General features: G+C 39.8%; 1 protein-coding gene across 1 annotated transcript in view; it reads left to right on the top strand.

Moving 5' to 3' along the window:
* Positions 1-861: 861 nt before the first annotated feature.
* LOC118412417 (bifunctional heparan sulfate N-deacetylase/N-sulfotransferase 2-like) overlaps positions 862-22,744 on the top strand; it is a gene marked incomplete in the record, with an annotated part of 83,613 nt that continues 61,730 nt past the window's right edge. Inside the window, 2 exon segments of the mRNA XM_035815267.1 lie at positions 862-968; positions 12,483-12,554.

Raw genomic sequence — 22,744 nt, forward strand, 5'->3', positions numbered from 1 at the left:
TCAAGTTGTTTTCGGTAATCAGTGAAAATTGTTTTCGGTATTTCGTGACCGGCGCATGCCGGTAAACGCTTCCTAAAGGTACTCTCCAAGCAGAGGTTAGGATCCGGCTGTTTTTTTTAACTTTTTTTAGTCGTTTTTTTTATCATGCTTTCTATTTCGTCATGTTTCTTGACGTCCGCCAGCCTAACGGTGACGTCAAGAAACATGACAATAGAAAGCCTGATAAAAACGACTAAGAAATAAAACCGTCAAAAATAGCCGGAGCCTATTAAACCTCTGTAACCTCAAATTCTACCTATCATGAGCACGTCAGTCGTCATCCATAAATTTATGCTAGAAGCTGCTAACAAAAAATGCTTGCAAAATCATGCCCGAAAGCTGATTGCATGTAGTTACAGTCTCAAAGACGTAAAAAACATAGTGTGATACATAACACATTTGACATGTCTAATCAACTATATGATACAATGTACTTAGTATACTGTTGTCGGGTTTGACTTTTTATTTTGTCTATTTCTTTATTTGACTTATTCTTTAAAGGCAGTGGTTAATGACCTGGTCCACGTTTTGTATAATAATGATTGGACTTTGTACTCTCCAAACAGAGGTTAGGCTTTCTATTTTGTATTGTATCTTCATAATCTTGTATTGTCGAAACCTGGCTGGCGTAAAAATAATCCTCATTGTTCTCAGTATCTTACATATGGCGGATCTTTAATACATTTAACTCATTATGATAACGTTACAGATAATTTTCGAGTATTCGAAATCTTAGCTTACCATTATCTACGGAAAACTGATGAAATAATGTTTAGATACACATATAAGCAACGTTACAGTATTCTTATTGTCTGATAAATAATGCGGAAGTCCTCGTGACGTCACGTTTAAATATGGCGGCGCTAAGCTGAATCGGAGACACAGGCCACAGTCGATGTAGAGTTTGTAGCCGTTTCTGTTGTCTAGAGGTAAGTTGTTGTGTAAGTCTCGGCTTGATGGTACACCGATTGTTATTAGGAATAGTTTGATAGTCGGAGATTTGTTGTGTTAAGCTACGTTAACGCTGGAATGACAAGTTTCTTGGGGCACGTCTCTGTCGATTACACAGTTGTGATTTTGTGGTGTTGCGTGGGGAGGGGGGCAGTATGTTGGCCAGCATTTCAGTTTGTACTCTGATTTCAATTCGTGACTAGATGGCCAGTGATAACTTCGACTCTCGGTGTAGTTAGAGTCTATAACGTTACATGAAGTCCCTAGGTGCTGTTTGGTCTTCGTAACAAAGGATTTTCCATGGAAGCGGCGGTAATTGTTTTCATAATTCCACGCGTAAAGCGGCGGCCTACAGGAAAGTCTTTGTAGCTTTTCTCATAATTTTCTGCACCGATTCAAGTCTAATTCTGTCTTCCCTGAACCCATATCCTTCGATAACTCAAAATGATACATTAGTGCATGGGTGTTGGGTGTTGGGGTTCCTCGGAAAAATGATCAGACCTTCAAATTTAATTATAAATATGGGGAGTGTTGCGCACTTGAGATGAGCAGATTTTTCACCAGACGCAGGTTTGTTGTCGTATTTCACAAGGATTCAAACCATCGGAGAAGGTTGAAGTGAAGAGTTTCTAACAGAATAATGTACCATCGACGTGAACCTGCCCAGCCCATGGCCCGGTATTTGTGCAGGCTGAGCCGCTGCCCCATGAGTAGAGTAGAGTGGCCCCAGCTTACCTGAGGGAAGATGATGGTTTGGATGGTGTGAGCTAGACCGTGCCACCATATATAGAAGACCGCACTTCTCATCTTACTTACAATCCCAACTTGTATGGAAGAGAAATACATAATAGACAAACTTCTACATCTTTGGTTTGATGTGGGGGTATTTGAGTTATTTTTTTATCTCTTTGCAGAGACTGTTTGCTTGGAATGTTAGCATATACAAACACAGTGGGAATCGTCAAACACTTGACGTATCATTAGCTGGTGCCTTGTGCCTGAGTTCTGATGCCCCAACAGTGGAGACATAAGGCAGGCCCATATGGCAACAGTGCCTTTAACATAAACAAAAATCAACTTGAATGGCCAGGTATGTTGAGTTAAAGGAGCCTGGTCAGGTGAAACAAACATGAACTTCCTGTCCACCAACTGTAAAATGTTTGAAAATTGCAATTGGAAGTGGCAAACTTGAAAATAGAATGTAACGCTGGTTCACCTTTATCCGAGGGGTGACCTATATTCGTTGTTTGTACAAAAGGGTATTTAGGGATATAAAGTCGACAGACGGTGGTTTCAAATCGGAACATTTTTGAAAATATTGCAAATTTGAAACCACTGTCAGCATACTTAAGACTCCTAAATGTGCTCTTTTTAAAGACAATGGATAAAGGTCACCCCACGGATAAAGGTGAAGTTAGCATTAGCAACAATTACAATTTCTGTCATTTAAACAGAATCTCCTGCACTAAAATGTTTGCCAAAGCTGAGCTGCAATCCAATTGCATTGATGTAGCAGGCATGTCTGCATGCAACCTTAGACCATGAAGTTTGCAACTTGATTAAGGTTGACAGGCATTGAAGTCCGTACGGCCGCCGATGTGACAATGCAAAAAATGAAACGGTACCATCCATTTGACAAGCTGAAACGCATAAATTTGTCATCATGAACGCTCCGTTTCATAATCGAAACAGATTTTTGGGAACCTCCTCACGAGGTGGATCTGAAACGGTTTCTTGTTATCCAGAATTGCAAATTGACATCATCAATGCGAAAGTGGCGTGGATTCGGATTACATCCAGGCATCTACGTTTATGATTGGCGTCGTAACGTGGAAAGGTAGAGTTTTAAACCTGTCAGTTAGCATTTCAGCCGCGTTTTTAATCGTAATATATTTTTTTTATCGGACCGCCTCCTGATTGATTGGGGAACCGACAGTCCTGATATCGGAGGGGGGATGTGTCAGGAGATCCAGAGGAAACCTCATTAGCATATATCTGAAGTAGAATGTTTTCAGAGGTATTTTCAAGACCAAGAAGGAATGTGGTGGTAGCGTGGCGCAGCGGCGTAATCACCTCGTAAGGGGCGGTATTGCCCTACGCGAGGGGCCAGTCCTGGCCTATTCCAGAAGGAATGCATCTTCAGCAAGACATTGGTTCAGTTTCGATCGAAAACCAAGAATCTTATGCAGAAGTACAAGATTTTGAAGAATCACATCAACCTCAGCGGGTCAGAGGTCTTTTCAAGAAACGGAAACAGTATGCCAGTAGTGAGTAGGTATAACTTTGCATCCTAAACACGAAATGCATTTACCGTTTGCTGTCTGGTTTTCAGGCCCAGTGGATAGAACTGTTTGATTTTTTACATCATGAACGGGGCTATTAAATGAGTAATCACTGAATGCACACACATAGTGGTGCGTACCTAAACTCAATTTCAGGTTCAGGTCCGGATTCAGGTCCAGCCGTTCAGGTTCAGGTCTGGACTTATAAGTCCGGACCTGAACCCATCATTGCATATTATTATGTGCATTTTTTTTGAGGGGGAGGGGGGATGGTGCATATAAAATTGCATGTTAGCATGAATTGAAATGCAATGTGAAAAATACATGAAAATAATATACAGCCAGTGTAAACACGAAATGTGTTTTGTCTTTTTTCAGTGCAAATTTCACTGTCTATGTAAGGTTTTAGATGGTTAAGAACAAAATAAGGGAATGTAAGTGACAGATTGCTTTTTGCAAGTCCGGACTTGGCTCCGGACATTTAGGTTTTTTTTGGACTTGGACCTAAACATTTTTAGGTCCAATTCCAAGTCCGGGCTTTAGGTACGCACCACTACACACACATACTTTTAATAAAGTTTTATGTAAATGGCAATTTGTCATTGCTTTCTAAAAAGAAATACGGAAAAACATGAATAGCGGGCTGTAAAAAATTGAGGATGTGGGACAAAGTACAATGTATCTTTGGAAGTTGAATTGCCTGGAATAATTTGCCGCGTACTTTACGGTTGCTGATCAAGATGCAGAGGTTCCCAATATATCAGTTTCTGGTGTAAGCATGCTTGCCTGACACTTTTGGACATTCTTGTGACAATCTCAAAGCAATTTATTTGTTCATGCTAAAGTATTTACTTTCACTGCATGCTTACGTATTCACTTTCATTGCCATAAGCAACAAATCATCAACATTGACATACATTGTAGCTAGGAATTGGCACAAGCAGCGCAAAGAGTTGCTAAGTGCAGAGCACCTCGCATCGATGGAGACTTGCGCACGGTGAAATATTCCAAACCAGAGGGAAGCTGAAGTTACTAGTAGTTGAAAATAGCATTTTCTCAGACAGGCCAACAATTACATTACTAGCATATGGGCAACAAACTGAATGTCAGCATGATGCGATTGACCAGAACTGTAGTTGGGAGGGGAGTGCCGACGCTGGCAGCTGTCAACGGGTTTTAAGAATTATCATCTAAATTAGCACTGTCCGCAAACGTCAGCTGATTTTCTGGAGATTTTTTGCAAAATCCCATGCTCTTTGTATATTTTTACGCGCCAATTTTGTCCATCAACAGTGACGGGAAGGGCAAAATGTATACGTAACTTATTCTGTTGTTATCCACTGACCTTCAGAGACTATAGGATTTTCTGAGGGATTCAAAGCAGTGATTCTGAGTGATTGAATACATCAAGGAGGTTGAAAAAAGGCATGTTGCGAAGGAAACAAATTTTGCATGGCTCTGTTCCTAAGCCGAGATAGTTCTCCTTTGGCCTCCCCCCAAGCTGAAAATTTTTTTCCTAGGCCCTCATTCCAGACGATCGTCTCCCCCCGTTAAATGTTGTCAAGCATACGTGTTTAGAACAACATGGGGCATTGTGTTCATTAAAGATACCTACACATAAAAAATTATGAAAATCCATTTTTCCCATTCTTTGTATCCTATGTTAACATCTGAAACGTTTGGCTTACAGCTATGTTTTTTATGTGCATAATGATGAAAGCTACAAACTTACGTTTGCGCAAATTGATATTTTCTAATATCTTCTAGATCAGTAGTAATTAGAAAATATTTGTTTTCATCTCATTAAAAAAATCATTTTCTAATATTAAGTAATAACAACATTCTGGACTCATTCTATCATCTTAATACTCTTGTTTTATCCCTCACTAATATCATTAGATTTTCTGCATAGGTGGATGATAATGGCATATATGTGGATGCAGATGTTATTGTTTTTATGGGAGTGTTAGACAGGTTAGGACTGGTTTTGTCCTGTTTTATCTCATCCATCAAGTTGTAGTTGTATGACGTCCGTGTCTGAGATGTATGGGGATAACACAAGCCAGGAGACAGCAGACTCTCCAGCCGGCTCCCTCTCATTCTCAACAACCTGGCATACAATCCATTTGGGAGAAAATCTATGCGGTTTGGAAGCATTCACACTTCAAAAATTGAGTTTCAAAACTTTCTGAACTTATTCGTTAATGGAACATTACTGTCTCGAACCGTGAGTGGCAGTAAAATCAATTTGTTCATAGAAGAAATGGTGGACATAAAAACAACAAGTATAACTTTGCTTTCCTTGTGATATGAGTTTTGAGGCCACAAAATCTCCAAAATGGCATAAATTGAGAAGGTAAACAACACTCGAAACATTGGGAGGTAACAAACTGTTTAAACTGGACTTGAGCTGCAATTATGTTTACTGACGGCAGGGACATTCCTCCTAGATCATAAGAAAAATCCAACCACATGTACTAGTACAAGTTAGCTTTTGACGTTGTCAAGATTCCAATCAATAGAACGCACTATTCCGGGAGTTAGAACTTAGAAGGACTGAACTGAGACCTTGAAAACCGGGTTTTTAATGAGATTTTCACATTGTCAACAATCGTAACAATAGCAAAACAAACAGTGTGTGGCTTTCGGACTGTGGACGGCGTCCCCAAGCCGCTTGTAGATTCCACCAGGATTTTTGTCCGTCAAGGTTGACAGATTGGTTTCAAAATTTTTCTGTCACACGCAGCAAATTTCCGTTAATTGACGGAAAAACTGATGCTGGCTAGAGCCCTGGAGAAATCACTGAGGAATCGGCCAGTTTGTGGCCAAACTTTCTGATAGCGGTGGTGATACAAGATGGCGGGGAATTGAGGTCATGTGGGTCATTGGGACGGACCATTAAAATATGGGTGTAATGGTTACTTGCTGTGAAATTGTACTCTATATTAAACCATACAAGAATGTACTAGTTGTCACAAAAGTTGTTTGAATAGAAGAGGATATACATGATTAAGAATTGTGTGATAATTAAGCATTGTGTGATTTCATACTGTATTCATCAACAGTAGGCAACTTGTCTGGCGGAAATCATCATCATCAAGTTATGGAAATGTTTGGATAGATGTGGCATGATAGGATGGTACATATTTGATGCCCCAGTCCCTGTGGAAGACTGCTGTTCAATAGACTGTCCCAAAGTCCTTGGAGTGGGCAGACATTGATCCCCATAATTGTATTTTACATATTTGATACACTACCGCTGTCTAGATTACAGTTTATCCGGAAATAAATGCCGCCAGACGTCCGACTGGGTTCATGAAAAATTGAATCATGTTTTCTGATACGGTATTCAAGTTCAATATACGGGCATGTGAGGGATGAAATAAGAGTATTAAGATGATATAATGAGTGGAGAATGTCTGTCTGATCTTATTAGCCATGAGGGAGATGTGAAAGAGCACAGAGGCAACATCCTCCTACGCACCGTCCGCAACGGCTAGCTGACACAGCCTACGGGGCCCTGCTATCTCATGGCCTACCCGCAGTTACTTTCAGTTCCTCGTCGCCTGGCTTATAAATGTTAATGAGCTTACCCTTATATGGGCAGTCAGCCGTTGGGGATCGGGCGTAGGAGGATGGTGCTATGTAAGACGTAACATGATTGGCTGATAGCTTCCCAGCGGCCTTTGCGAGACAGCTTTCGACAACAAAAAGCCCAAGAAAACTGAAAAGCCTATTCTCTGATTGGTTGACAGCTGGTTTGTGGCGACAATCATGATAACCGCTGGTAGGCATCTAGATAGCAGGGCCCCATAGGCTAATGCCATTGGGGACCGGGCGTTAGGAGGATGAGAGGCAAATGATATTTGAAAGAAAGTGTTAGAAACTTGTTAGCGAGACACATTTGAGGTGTCATGAATTCAAGGTGGAGACTGAAAATTAAAGCACCACAAAAACTGTACGTTTTCCCGTACTTTTGTGATCCTTTTTTGTTTGGTTTGGAGACTTTTGTAAACAGCTCAGGGCTCAAAATGCCACTTGCATATGCAGGTTAGTGCAGGTAAAATTGGAGCTGTGCAGGTATTTCTGGTGTCTACCTGCACCTAACTTGCACTGGTCTATGTACTGTTTTTTTAATGTAAATGTCTTATGATGCAGGTGTATATATGGATTGTTATTAGCTGCATTAACTGTTACCACCTATAAACTAAACTATAAAAGAAAAAATAGCAATGGTTCCTGAACAGTTTTACAATCCATACTTGTCAAATTCAGGGTGATGCAGGTAAAATTTGTCTGGTGCATATAATTTATAATGTTACATGCACCAGTGCAGGTATGCAGAAAAAAGTATTTGGAGCCCTGTAGGTCTACCCCCTGCTGGGAAGGGAACAGATTTACACACGTTGAAGCAGGGAGGCTGTAGCAAAAACAGGATTCTTATTACTATTTAGGCCCAATCTATACACAGTTTTTGCCGATATCTGTGTAGATGTCGGGAGGGATCTGGAACGTTGGCCGCGGGACACCCGTGGAAGCTGTCGGGGACCCCTACTAAGCTATCGGGCGAATGCTCCGGACCTTTCGGGAAAAATTCTGCCGATATCTTTATAGCGATATTGCAGTCCCATCTAGATGCTGAAAAAAAGCTGTCGGCGAGAGGTTGTCGGCTCGACGATATCGGGAAAAAACGTGTCTAGATCATGCCTTAATTAGTACCTGCCAACTTATTTTGGGCGGTACATTGTTGTTGTTTTTAGTTGGGACTTTGCTAACCATGGCCCCTCTAGATTTAGGTTTTTCTGCCCATATTTCCCTGGTATTTTTGCTCAAAATTCAGGACTTTTTGGCGAAGTATTTATGTTTTCAAAGGTAAACAAGCTCGAAATGTCAGGCTTTGACAGTAAAACTAGCACCATATTGCATAAAGCCAGTTATGATCCTCACAATGATACCATGACCAGTGACAAATATTATATTTGGGGCAAAGATGGACTGATTCAGTGATTGTGACTTGTATTTTTAGAGGGTTTATATGCAAAAATTCCCAACTTAGTAATCTTTGTGTCAACGTGTAATCGGTAAGAATATAAAGATCTTAGTATGTGCGGCCTGAAACAACGAGCTACCAATATGGACAAGCTCTGTTTACTACTGGGGGCGAAACCGCGGAACTCACAAAAATAGAGTGCAAATTGCAGCTGTATGTTTGTGTTACGAGCCCTGGAAAACATAGAATAAACTGTAAATTTTGGTGGGGATTTCATTTCACGGCAGCGGGAAAATGGGATGTTCGCAGTGGTTTTGAATTCGCGGTAGTGTCATACTGCGAACTTATTTACAGTACTGTACTGTAGTCGCATACTGTATTATGAATAGTCGCGGTGGTTTTAATTTTGCGGTTCAGCGGCCACCTTGAAAACCACGAATATAAAGCCACTGCGAAAGTTTCTGCATTTACAGTAGTCAAGTAGTCAAGTACTCGTCACTCCAGCCATCTTGAACTTGAGCTGGGTGTAATTATATGCAGCAGCATGAATCTAATTATAATCTGTTGCCAGCTTAGAATATATCTGTGCTGTCCTTTTGACTTTTCCGGAGGGGAATTCAATAAACAAAAGTTTAATTGTCCAATATATCATAATAATGCCATAGTGTCAAAAAATAATAGACTTAATCCAATACTAGTGTTACAGTCCCTTCTGGATGACAGGATGATGTGCCAGGCCCTGTCTATAAATAGATAACTTACAACAGTTGTGTAATTCTTTATTTCACCTGCATCATTTTCTCTTCCTGCTTTGGTCCCATCCTAGAAGACAAATTTAGTCTTTATTTGCTTAATCTCACATCCAGGCAATATTGAAAATGTATGTCCATGAAGCAACAGTAAAATTTGACCCTCTAGGCTCCATGCCACGGCTTCATCACATTTTATAACCTCTCTCTTCCTGTCGTAAAATTGTTGATTAAAGATTCTTTCTCCATAAAAGCTTCTCATCAGTTGCGGACTGCTGAGGCCACAACCTGCAGGCAACTCACCTTTTTACACCCAGTAGTAATGGCCACGTTGCTGTTTTGACTAATAGCCTATAAGCCCCAGTTGCTTTCATTGAATTCTTTATTTTGTTGCAATCAATATATTCTACCTTTACAGACACACAGCTCTGTGTTCATTAAAGTTGGTTATTAGGAAAGGCTACATGCCTCTGGCTGTAGTACTTCAGGGATTTCAGCACACAAAATGTTCATTCTGTGTGTAATTTGACCTTGGTAACGTCAAACAGGACCTCTCATGCTAGCTTCATTAGGCTACTGTAAATGCAGAAACTTTCGCGGTGGTTTAATGTTCGCGGTTTTTGCGGCGGCCGCTTCACCGTGAATTTAAAACCACCATGAACATTTTTCCATAACAGTAACAGACTACAGTGCATGGTACTACTGCGAAATTAAAACCACCGCGAAAAGTCCATTTTCCCGCTACCGCAAAATTAAATCTCCGCGAACTTAACTGCATTTACAGTATCTGCCATCATCAATGTGTTAAAAGTAACAAAGTGATTCTATAGTAGGTGTTGCCTGTTACTTCATTTTTAGCTTGCTGTTGCCAGTACTACTGAGCACAGAATAAAAATTTCTTGGAGATCTTTTGAAGACAATGCCAGTTCCATGCACAGTCAGTAGCTCACTCCATACACACAGTCTACTCTTGTAAAGCAAGTCCTGTAGTGTTACCACCTACGAAGATTTGGCAGGAGAAGAAGAAACGCTACAAAAAACAATATATTGCAATCCATACTGTAGTATGGATTGAAATATAATGGCAAAATAATATATATTGCAATCCATGTATGGATTGAAATGTAAATACAATATATTTCATCATACCTGTGGTATGGCTGAAATATGAATACAATATATTTCACCATACCTGTGGTATGATCATGTTTGGTATGTGGGTAGGTATTGGATAGACAATTGTCAAGGTTGATTCTGCCCCCCCCCCCCCCCCCAGTATGTCAAGTCAAAATGATTGCACAACAATTGCAACAGGTACAGCGTAAGGCAAACTTATTGTATGTGACCTTAATACTGCAGCAGAACGTTTTTTTAATATCTTTTGACCTGGACGTAGTATGGTCTTGACTTTTTGGTGGCGAATACAGTCAAACCTGCCCAAGACGACCACCCGGGGGACCGGAAAAAAGCGGTCGATTTGGACAGGTGGTCGTTGAGAAGAGTATCGACTCAAAACATGCCCGATGCAAAGTATAAATGGTTTCCGTTGTGTTTAATGGCAAATAGCAAGCACACTGCACGCACGCAAAGAAGCAAGGTCTTTTATGTCAAATACAACACGCGCACTGTAAATTGTAAATTTAGCCCCAAGTTTTTATCGAGCTTTTATACGATACAGTGTTTTAAAGCTCAATATTTGTACACTAACGTTTTAGACAGTAAGGGAACTTTGATGCTGTCAGTTTACTCAGTTACCATACAAGCCTTTATGCGTCGCTGTGTTCTTGATCGCCGTATCTGAAATAACTACGGTGCACCTTTCGAATTCGATGCCCGGTACGTCCCGATAGCGTACTTACCCACGGGTGAATGTACAGTACAGTTGGACAAAAGCACTCACACAGATCTTTCTTAAAAAGGTATGAGGTACACAGATCTTCCTTTAAAAAGTATGAGGCTATATACGTTTCAGCATTCGTTCAGTTAATGATATGAATTAAGAAACAAAAAACTAAATTCGGATTTTCTTATAACAAAATGTCCTCCCGTATTACAATAGACTGCCCATTAACCAACCCATTGACCGCCGCCATCCTTATTCTAAACATAACATCGTAATGGCAGTCAAAATCTGACGCAAACTGGCCAATTTCGGCACAAAATCGTGCTAGGTATCATCAAAATCGATGAAAACCTCAATTTTGAAAATGATGCGGTCGTTATGGGTCCCACTTCGGCCCGGTCGCGTTGGCCAGTTGGTCGTTGAGAAAAGGTCGCTTAATGCTTACGTCAGTGGGAAAAAAAATCGGGACCGAGAAAAAGCGGTCGAAATGGCCAGGTGGTCGCTGAGAAGAGGTGGTCGCTCGGGCAGGTTTGACTGTAGCTTGTGATGATATAAGGAAAAAGTGGTGTATTATGTTTGGGGCTCCCTAGGAACTTGCTCTGGAACTGGAGGAGCATTTTTGTCAAAATCTTCCATGGAGCATAATGGAACAAAGGAAAGGCTGATTTTTGTAATATTAAGTAAAGATTGGTTCATTTGCTAGTCACATAAAATGATAAAGTACACAAAGCCTTGCAGTCAACCACGGTTGAATTGCGCTTAGGATTACAAAAACAGTATATTGTAAAAGTGTAATCTGTTTGGTTTGGTTTTGACCAACCAAAGAATGAGTGGGACAGAAATAAATTTAAAGCTAAAGACAGCCCTGGATGCATTGTTCATCAAAATGCTATTTGTATGATTAATATACAATAATACAATGAGATACAATGTCAGAGATACAATGAGATACAAGCCATATTAAGAACTCTAAATATTTCATGGAGGCATCAAATCTTCTTGATTCTTGTGATTACCTGTCTTGTGTTTACTTCTAATTCTCCATTCAAAAGAGCTTACTCTTCAGACATAGATATATGATGATTCTTAAACTTCTCCATCTCACTACTGAATGTATTCAAAATAGTACAATGCATTCTGAGATAAGAGAGGAAGTGTGGGTTGATCTATGGAGGTAATCAATACATTACCAGCAACCATGCAAGACAAACCTATTGATCAACAGCCAGTATAGATGACTGCAAAGGGCACGGTGACAAGCACTGAGGTGTGATATATTGTGGTAATTAATACAGGACGTCCAGTCGTGCAGCCAAAAGATTTATCCCGGCCAGACTGATGAATTCATTTATTTTCAGCCAGGCACAATGGCTGGATGCAGTGTTGTCAGTCAGGCAGGAAATATGTATCGATTGGTGTACATGTATAGAAGTTGAGCTTCGTTCATTCGCTTGCTCACTTTTCTAGTCAACAGGATGGACAATACATCAGCATTGCCTGGTGATATGTGCATTTTGGCATTTAAACCTATGAAATGCATCCTCCAGAAATTGTGCACATTTTTGTACCTTTCGATGTGTGCTCTATCTTGCAGAAGGTTTAATCTGTCATACCCTTTTCTCATGCAGGTGCACAACCAAGCGCAGCTGAAGACAGACGCAGACAGCTGGCGTGCTAGCAGGTGGCTCTGAGTCTGACAGGTATGCGTATGTGTACACACCATGTGTCAATGACTACAGGATAGCAACATGTTTATCAGACTCTCTACTATTTGGTTTCTTATTACTTTGACTTTATTTGGATCCACGATAAGCTTGACATTTCTGTATTCTCCCTGTGGTCCTACACATGAAATATATCTATACAAGTATATAGATAGAATACACCACGGTGTATTCCGTATCACCGGAGGTCCCAGCCTGACCGCGGGAAGGATCGCCCGACGGCCGAATGCCGGAGGGTGATCTGACCCGCGGGAGGGCTGGGACTGAGTACAAAATAGTTAAATTAACTCGAAGGAAGCCTGTGTGATACAACTTTAGAACCCGTGTGATATGGAAAGTTATCACACTGTCCGGAACACCCGTATCGAACGTTTTCGCATCACAGGTATGACATAATGTACAATATCACATGGCAGACAGTGAAACTACAAGACAATCACATCTTAATAAGCAAACATGTAGGCTAACAAATGGTGTGACTTGCGCATCATTGGAGGGTTTTCTGTGAAGGGTGTTATTATTGAAGTCTCTGTACCCTTTTGTGGCAAAACACATGTAACTCACCTTAAGCTAAAACTTGTCAAAATTACAGAAAGCCTGATAACAACAGGTCCAGGAGTATTTCAGAATTGGTCACCTGCGGGCGTTAGAAATAATCCAGATGGACTTTGCTGCAAACTTCTGCTGATTTTTTGAAATCCGTACAAAATTCTTGAAAAGTCCAAGATCTGTCTACATTTTACAGGCCGATTTCTGTCCATCAAAGGGACGGAGTGGGCAATTTTTGCATTTTGCCGCTTGCAGCGGCAAAATGCCTTGTGGCCAGAGTAGTCGCCGTTGGAATGAACGGACCTGTTCAATCCATGCCGAACATTTGTATACCTGTTAAAATGGCTATTTCATCATCATGTTCGCTCTAGCGCAGTGGGAAAATTTGCGCATTGTAAACCAGTGCACCGGGTTCGATTCCAGGGAGGGAATTTTTTTTAACTGTCTTTTTTTTTCTTTTTTTACATCCATTAAAATACTAATTTTTACATCCATTGAAATACTAATTAACAATACTTTTGTATAGAACATTAAAACTCACCTTTGCACCTGTTCTACTTCTGCATTTTTTCGCTGTTGGGATGTTTGAATGAGTGAACCGTGAGACGTGCGATACTCTGCTTATATGTCGTTCTGACTTTCCATAAAATGCCCATACAACATGTATATCACAGAATTACACAAGAACAAACTGATTTTGTCGAAAATAACTGCATACTGTATGACAAAAAGTTTCACTAAACATATTCATTTTCATATTTCTGGACATAAAGTCATTTGCATATTTGTGAATCGCTCCATGTGCCCATATCAGGTTTAGTTACTCTGTTCTATTTATATGACATTCTAATGTTAAACTAGAAAAAAAACGTTCACACACGCAAACCTTGACAAAATGACAGCTTTTTTAAAAGCACTTGTTTTGTCCCTCCTGATTTGCAAAAATCCATCAAAGGATGGAGGGACGGGTGCTTGGTAGAACCCTGGACATGCCAAAGTTCATATGAATGCAGCCAAGGGAAAAAACTCAAGATCATAGAAGAACATGTGAAACAAGAAGTTATAGTATGGCAGTGAACTGAAAAGCAGTGAGTTACGGTACGGAAACAGAGGTTCAATGTAGGGGAGACCCAGCCATTAGAATTTTCCCCAGATACATGCAATCCAATGGGAGAGTTGAGGAAACAAATGTGCAATTATCTCAAGAATAAAAAGTTCAAGCCATACAAACTTATCCTCAAATTATAGCCTACTATGTCCAGTCTCATCAAATTCATTTGCCAGAATTTCTATACGGCTAATCTTTACATATACCCCCCTAATCAGAGCCCTTGGATGGGTCCTTTTGGCAAAAAAACAGCATCCAGGGGATGATACCACTACCTCATGGGGGTGCCAAACCCCCCAACTGGTTAAAGGTCATTATTTATAACCGATTCAACAAGTTTAGGGTCTTTTCTACCGCTGCCACCCCCAAAATGCCCAGATTTAACAAAAAATCCCACCAAGAAAGGCTTTCAATGGTTTAAAGCCTTGTTTTTATTTGAGCTCTCTCACCGGGGGCTCTAGGCGCAGGCGTTAATTGTTGTGTCTCCCCTGTAGAGCCTGGGGTTGGGGGTTACAGTGCATAATATGCTTTGTCTTTAAGTGCCGTGATGGAGGTAAGACATCCAGGTAATAAGACACACCAAATAGCAATTATTCAAGCTGCTGGATATGGTTTTGAAAACGGTCAGACGTTTCAGATTACATTCGTTATCTTTCATCATTGACACTGAAGAGATCTACATGTCGTTTCAGAGCAGGTTTTATATCCTCCCTCATAGTCATACCCCTTGCAAAGTCCTGGAAATTTCAACACTACATTCTGGCTTTTAGTATGAAGTTAGCAGCTTCAGCCATGCCTGAGGTAAGAAAGCAAACCACACATTTAAGCAATGATTACCATTGAACAGAGGCGTTCCAGTACGGTAATGAAATTCAAACGTGGATTGCGCAATCGAAGAAGGACTGATTTTAATACTAGTGAATCTTACCCATAGGAAGTTATGTAATCATTATTGTTCTATGTTGCAAGTATGCTATGTTTGTCTGGTTGAATTGGTTGTGTTGTTTGAACAGGGCTTTTGTCCTAAGAGTGTGTGCTTGGCTAAATAAATAAAAAAATGAAAACTGATGGTGAATTTCCAGCCTACAGATTTCACAGGTTGGCCATCATTACAAGTCTACCTCCCCAAGATATATTTAACCTGCCCTGACCTCTCCCAAACTGTGGTAACCCCTGGCTCCACCTGAAAACTACCAATCAGCAGGTGAAAGAAAGGTCATGGTATTGGAAGTCATTAACTAGAGTTCGGCGACCTCATACCTCCATGAAAATTTAGAGCTTTTGTAAATTTCATGCAAATGACTAAGACATTAACATAATTTATGCATTGTGTTGTTCATCATTGACAAACGTACACATGTCACAATTATAAAATTCCCATTATCAATCATAAAGCGGTTTTGCAATTTTTACATAAATTATGCAAATAAGTTCCTCATTACCATATTTAGTATCTGCTTATATTCCACCTATCATAATTAACATGTGTTACATTTATTGAAGTCCAGTTATTGAAAACAATGGAATTATACAATTTCCTCATTAATTATGCAAATTAAGTCCTCATTTGCATAACATGCATATCATTATGAACATCTTTGCCTAAGGTACCCGCATGCCTAATATGATGCCAATCCGTCAATCCTTTCTGCAGTTATCCTCTTTGGAATGTCTTGACAAAAACGCCCCTGCAGTTCTTAAATTAAATGTTAGGGGGCTGAAACTTGCTCCACTTTGTCATGACACTGAAAGCTATCTACCACCCAAATGTCAAGACCATATCACGTCAAAGACAAGAGATACATAGAAAAAACTGCTATGATTGAATGTTGTCATTAATTATGCAAATTTGCTCCTACTTTGCATAATTAGCATATCATCTTGTACAACATTGTCCAAGGTACCTACATACCAAAAATCATGAAAATCCGCTGTTCCCTTCTTGAGTTATCCTCGTCAGAAGTTTTTGACAAAAATGCCCCTGCTATCCCAAAACTAGACGCTAGGGGACCCAAACTTATGTCACTTCTTCCTGAGCACAAGAGCTTTCTAATACTCAAAAATCGTGACCATAGCATGTTCAGAACACCAAGATAGCAAAACCGGAAGTTGCGCTGCAGTACCAAGGGGAGCCGCTAGGGGACCCAAAATCTAATCATTTCCAGCTTTCATCACACCCTACCAACACACCAAGTATCAAACCAATCCACCCAGCCGTTCTTGAGTTATCTTGTTTACACACAGACAGACAGACAGACAGACACACAGACAGACAAACGCGGGGTAAAATATAACCTCCATGACATTTCATGGAGGTAATAACCCCTATTGGTTCTCCTGACATATTAGTTTCCCCTACTGTATTGGTTCTCCTGACAGGTTTAACTATACTTGCCTGTTGTGATGACCCCATCAGTTTGTGTGATGCTGACCCTACTTAGATCAGGCCTCAGGCACAGTCCTGAGATGGGTCTCCAGGAGTTATATCAGAAAAGGAGTTATGAATTGCCCAAAGCCATAAATCATAGCCTATAGGGTGTCCTTCGGGCCCTGTTCCCCATGCCTATTTAAGACCCAGGTGTAGGTGTTGTACAGGAGACCCATCAAATTGGGATTACCAGGATGCGGTATGCATGCTGGGGCTCAGGCTTCAATCAAACTGTATCTCCAGGCAGATTTCAATGGGATTGTGGTGCTCTCACCATGTGGGGATGTCAGATAATTGTTCCCTTTCGTGGTGGGGAGAAAATCTCCCAGCTATTATATATCGACAAACTAATTTTAGCAGTACTGTTTCTTCGAACCGTTGTGCGACCACCTCGGACCAGGTTGTGTGACCCTTCAGTGGGGGTCCGCAGCTATTCCTTGCACATTAAAGAGGAATCATGGCTGGTGAAGGAAGTGGATCGTACATTGATATGCCTGCAACATGTTCTTTTCTGTCCAGAAAGGAAAACTACAGCATAATTTCCGTAAATATGCATGTAGTCAGTAATGAAAACATTTTTTTTCATCATTAACTGCCTGTTCCAGCGTAATATCTTGCCACCAGTGTCTATATCTTTGGTGTGCCCCCCTTCCTTGATATAACCATATATAACAGGGCTCGAAATACTGGGTGCACGTGCACCCAGGTGCACCCCAAATTGGAACTGTGCACCCAATTATTTTCAGTGGGTGCACCCAAATATTTTCTTAGGTTTATGTATGGAAAGATATCAAGTATACTAGTATACATCATATTCTTGACATCTAAGTGTTAGAATGATAATGAAAATGTCTGTCATGTTACTTGTTTAAGAATTTGATAGCTTGTGACTAAGTTTTGTTATTAGGTTTTTTTAAAATTCTACTTAAATTTAAGTGGTGCACCCAAAAATTTTTGGGTGCACCCAATTTTTTAAGCTGGGTGCACCAGTGCACCTAATCCCAAAAATGAATTTCGAGCCCTGTATAACCACTCTTGGCCACGAATGGCAGATTTAATTCCAGATTTTCCCATCTCTGTTCGGGCCTCTCGATCTCATCTTTTGCTGAGGATGTACTCTGCTTCTCATCTATGATATATGTATTTCTATAGGATACATCATTATTATGAAAGTACTTTCTTTAATCACTGCAACTAACATTTTCTTCTCTCTTTTTGAAACATATTGAGATATATTTACTTAGATAGTGATCACATGTACATTCATGCATCACGTTTTTAAAAGTCTACTGCTTAGACATTTGCTTAGTATTGTCTATATTTATAGTATTGAATAGAGTCTCAAAGTCCCTCTACAGCAATAGGTTCTTTTCCGAACTGTCAAACTATGGAATTCTCTCGATGACAACTGTTTCCCTCCTGTCTACAACCTATCATCCTTCAAAACAAATGTCCACCGCTATCTCCTTGGACAATTATTTCCAAATTATTAGTCCATTGCCTTGAAGTGGTCTAATAACCTTGCTCTGAACAATCCCGTTAAAAATAGTTTAGGTAGACATAGTACATCTATGTAGTTGGTTAGTATCACCACATAAATGATACACACATACATACATGAATGATGAAAATCCCAAGTAACAAGGAATGAATGAATGAATTTTATTGCTCAACAATCACACAAGGTACAATGTATGGCAACCAACAACAACAAATAGCTATACAGACAATAGTACTACATACAGGGCTACATACAGAACAACAAAATTTTATCGATAATAGTACAGTTATGTATGAGTGATCTGGTCTCGTATTTGGAATACAGTATAAAGAAACTGACCTACGTAGACGGATATATGAGATGAACATGATAGCAGTGTATGGAAGATATCGTTCTGTGTACCAGTAAGAGAGTAGTGTGTTTTGGTTCTAATATTTTTAAACAATGTTTCTCTTTATTGTGGGTAGGACATTTCATAACAAAGTAGAATTCATCTTCGATATTTTCATGACATGTAGGACACAGTCTCTGAGTGGCTGGTGTGTTACGGTGACGACATTTTTCAATTTCTAAACAATGTGCACTAATTCTCAGTTTTTTAATACTGTATGTAACACTAGTTCACCTTTATCCGTTGGGTAACCTATATCCGTTGCTTTTAAAAACAGGGTATTTGGGGATATCACGTCGGCGGACGTTGGTTTCAAATTGCAATATTTTCAGTATATTGTAGTCTAAAACTACCACTCGACGGCTTGATGTGCCTAAATGCCGTTTCAAATAACAACGGATATAGGTTACCCCGCGGATAAAGGTGAACTAGTGTTAAATGGTCTATTTTGAATTGATGTGAGATATTCTTCCAAGCCAAAGTGTTTTTTTGATTTTTGAATACGTTTGGAGTTTGCTGCTGCTTTCGAGTTGACATGACTAAGATACTGGAGTTCACAGAAACTGAAGAGTTAGCAGCTATATGTAGGAGAGGAGAGGAGGCATTTGTAGACTTTGCAGTCGAGAGTAGACCTGGTCCGTGATGGTGATGATGAAGGCACTGCAAGACAAAACACATTTTCGCTGTGTGATGAGTTCATAAAATTATGAATCTAAAACCATGCAGATATTTCACAGGGCTCGAAATTAATTTTTAAGATTAGGTGCACTGGTGCACCCAACCTAGAAAATTGGGTGCACCAAAATATTTTTGGGTGCACCACATAAAATAAAGTAGAATATCAGAATAACCTAATTGCAAACCTACTAAATTAGTAATTTGAATGGAGCTCTTCAGAAATCGAAAGTACTAAACTACTATGACAGTCATTCTATTATCTTTCTAACACATAGATGTCAAGAATATGGTGTTTACTTAGTATACTGACATCTTAATATACATAAGCCGATGAAAATATTTGGGTGCACCTGGGTGCACAAAACCCCAGTATTTCGAGCCCTGTTTCATAATGACAATGACAATGACAATGATGTTTACTGCATGTTATTGCATAATGGACAGTAATGCTGCAAGCATACATTAGGCTCACATCTAGTATCCTTGCAACTGTGCAGCTTACTGTTGCTGTGGACTGATTCTAGACTTATGTCACCTCGTGGCCATTGGATCAATAGGTTTCATTTTCACCTTTGGCTCAGTGTTGTACCTGAATAAGCAGGGCACATCAGTGCAGATAGTGTGTGATGTGTGAAGGCTCCTAACCTCTCTGCTCCAGACAAGACATGAATGTAACAAGAAACGAGACAGGCAACATTTGCAAGCAAATGCAGCATATTTCAACCATCTCCTACTCCATGTAAAAATGGACTGGCACAAAAGTAAATTTGAAAACCCCTGTGCGAGAATGGACTCTACGTGTGGCACTTCCAGTTAAAATAGACCAGTTCAAAAACACTTCCACTAAGAAATAGACTTCGCATATAATCACCCCTGTTCAAAATCGAATTTTAGAAAATTCACCCTGTGCAAGAATGGACCTTCTCAGTGGTACCCTAATGTAAAATGAACAATTCTGTTCAAAAAAATTAAATTTTGAATGACCACACAACTCCAAAATTTGATTCTAAAAAATTCCCCCTCAATGGGGGGAGAGGAAACATCAGGAAAAGCAAGATATTCCAATCCATACTACATGTAGTACCTATGGTATGGTTCAAATATAATGATGTAGAAACAAAATATATATCCATTAGTCCCCATTGTGCAATGTGGATGACACTCTTAACAAAAATGTATCGGTTACATTTGTGTCCATGATATAATGCAAGCTCACAATATTTTAAAGATAAAAGGATAATTTTGTTTTCTCAATTCCAATTATGCAGTCAATGCTCTTTTAAAGTTCGTTGATGTAAAATTTGATCCTGCTAATACAATATTGTCATGATTCTTCATAACCCATGCTTCAGCTGTCATGAACAGGAAGAGTATGATGTTACATCTCTAGTGATGTATAAAAACAGTCTGTGAAGAATGGAAATACTGTAAATGCAGGAACTTTCGCGGCGGTTTAATGTGGTCACTTCACCACGAACTTAAAACCACCGTGAACAAATTTCAATGGCAGTAAGAGACTACAGGGCATGGTGCTAATGCGAACTTAAAACCACTGCGAAAGTCCTTTTTCCTCGCTATTTTGAAATTAAATCCCCACGAACTTAAATGCATTTACAGTATGTTGGAGAATCTGCCAACTGCTGACCTCATCATCCCCAGACTGAATTACTGAGTTGATGGGGTGAAGAGTTCAGAAGCTTCTAGAACAGGTGGATTCTAATCATTGAGTTCTCACTCCTAATGAATCTGAGATGACAAAATCCATTCGGCCCTGTTGAAGAAATTTTGATAAGGCCACACCAATTTTATTTTTGTTTCTCGGATTTCTTCAGAAAAAAATTGGGTCGGTCAAAAAGAAAGATAAAATTTTTTTCAAAAAGTCGGGGGTAGGAGAGATCGGACAGGAAAACCTAAACTTTCAACATTTAGGGGGTCCCTAATAGCAAAGTCCAAAGTTTGAAGAAAAATGAAAAACGTACTGCTCAGTACACCTTGATCGCGGAATGGCCTAGTCTCGCGTGATCACGAGACTAGGCCCAAGACTTTTGTGGATCTCGCCTGTCCCTTGCCTCTATGTGGAGCAGGGGAGACGGTCTGCCTAAATATCGGAAAACACAGGAAAGGACAGAAAAACATGGGAAAACACATAAAGGAGCGTGAAATCTACAGATTGCACCATCTTTCCTGTGTTTTCCTGTGCTTTCCTGTGTATTCTGGTATTTAGGTAGACCCAGGGCAGGTAGGACTTGGTCAGCACCCAGCCATCATTGCAGTTCAGTTTGGCACCTTCCAACTAAATATAGATATGGCCTGCTTCCTTAATCTTCCTATGGGCTTTGTGTGATTCTTCTTCGATAATTTTGATGGTGTCCTAGATAGGATTGGCTGGAAGCTGCCCAAATCTTACACATGTATGTGTGCCTCCCCTTGGAGGGGGGGGGGGGGATCCATGTAAGACTAGGCCATTCCATGATCAAGCTGTACTGAGCAGACATTGAAAATTTGGAGGTACGTGTTTTACATGTTTTCAAGTGTCGCTGATTAAAGAAATATTCCATTAACTTGGTAATACTAATTTATCTTGAAATTCCATGGACAGATCCTTAACAAAAGATTGGTAACATAAGATTGCATTACATGATTCATTCATGATTATAGGAGACATTATATGAGCCTATCTTGTTCAAAAGATCTTAAACAATATCTAGGACATCAGTATTTTGTGTATCCATGTTGTAACTTCACTTTTCTTAGGTCTTTCAATTCATGTTTTTCCACAATGATATTTTTATGGGGCAGAGAATAATATCATCAAGTTCCAACAGATGTTAAGGCAAAACATATGAAGATTGATAGATCATACAGGCCACATGGAATGGATATTGACGACCCCATGCATAATGCAGGACACGATGAAGACAATTACTTTTGATGCATGATATCTTATCTTCTACAGGCCTTATTTACAATTCATGCTGCTTCCTTGTCACATTGATCCTTTCAGAACTGCATCCAATCTTTCATTTAGATGATGATGATGATGATGATGATGTGTGTTTTAGTTACTGTAAATGCATTAAAGTTCGCGGGGATTTAATGTCGCGGTAGCGGGAAAATGGACTTTTCGCGGTGGTTTTAATTTCGCGGTAGCACCATGCACTGTAGTCTACTGTTATGGAAAATTGTTCGTGATGGTTTTGAATTCGCGGTGAAGCAGCCGCCGCGAAAACTGCGAACATTAATCCACCGCGAACATTTCTGCATTTACAGTATTCCACAGACATGCCTGCATACAGCCATGTTGACTTGATTATATGGATGATATTCCAAATAAAATTCTTGACCAGAAATGGAATAAAGCAGCTGCTAGATGAGTACATATGGAAGCTGCGCAAAAATACAAAAATATCTGAAGATGGGTGTTGATGTTATAAATGCAAATATCAGTCTTGAACTTTATTTGCAACTGCTTATTTTTGTATTTTGATGTTATTATCAAATCAAGCTTGAA

The sequence above is a fragment of the Branchiostoma floridae genome, chromosome 3 (genome assembly GCF_000003815.2).
Source record: "Branchiostoma floridae strain S238N-H82 chromosome 3, Bfl_VNyyK, whole genome shotgun sequence".
Taxonomy (NCBI): Eukaryota; Metazoa; Chordata; class Leptocardii; order Amphioxiformes; family Branchiostomatidae; genus Branchiostoma; species Branchiostoma floridae.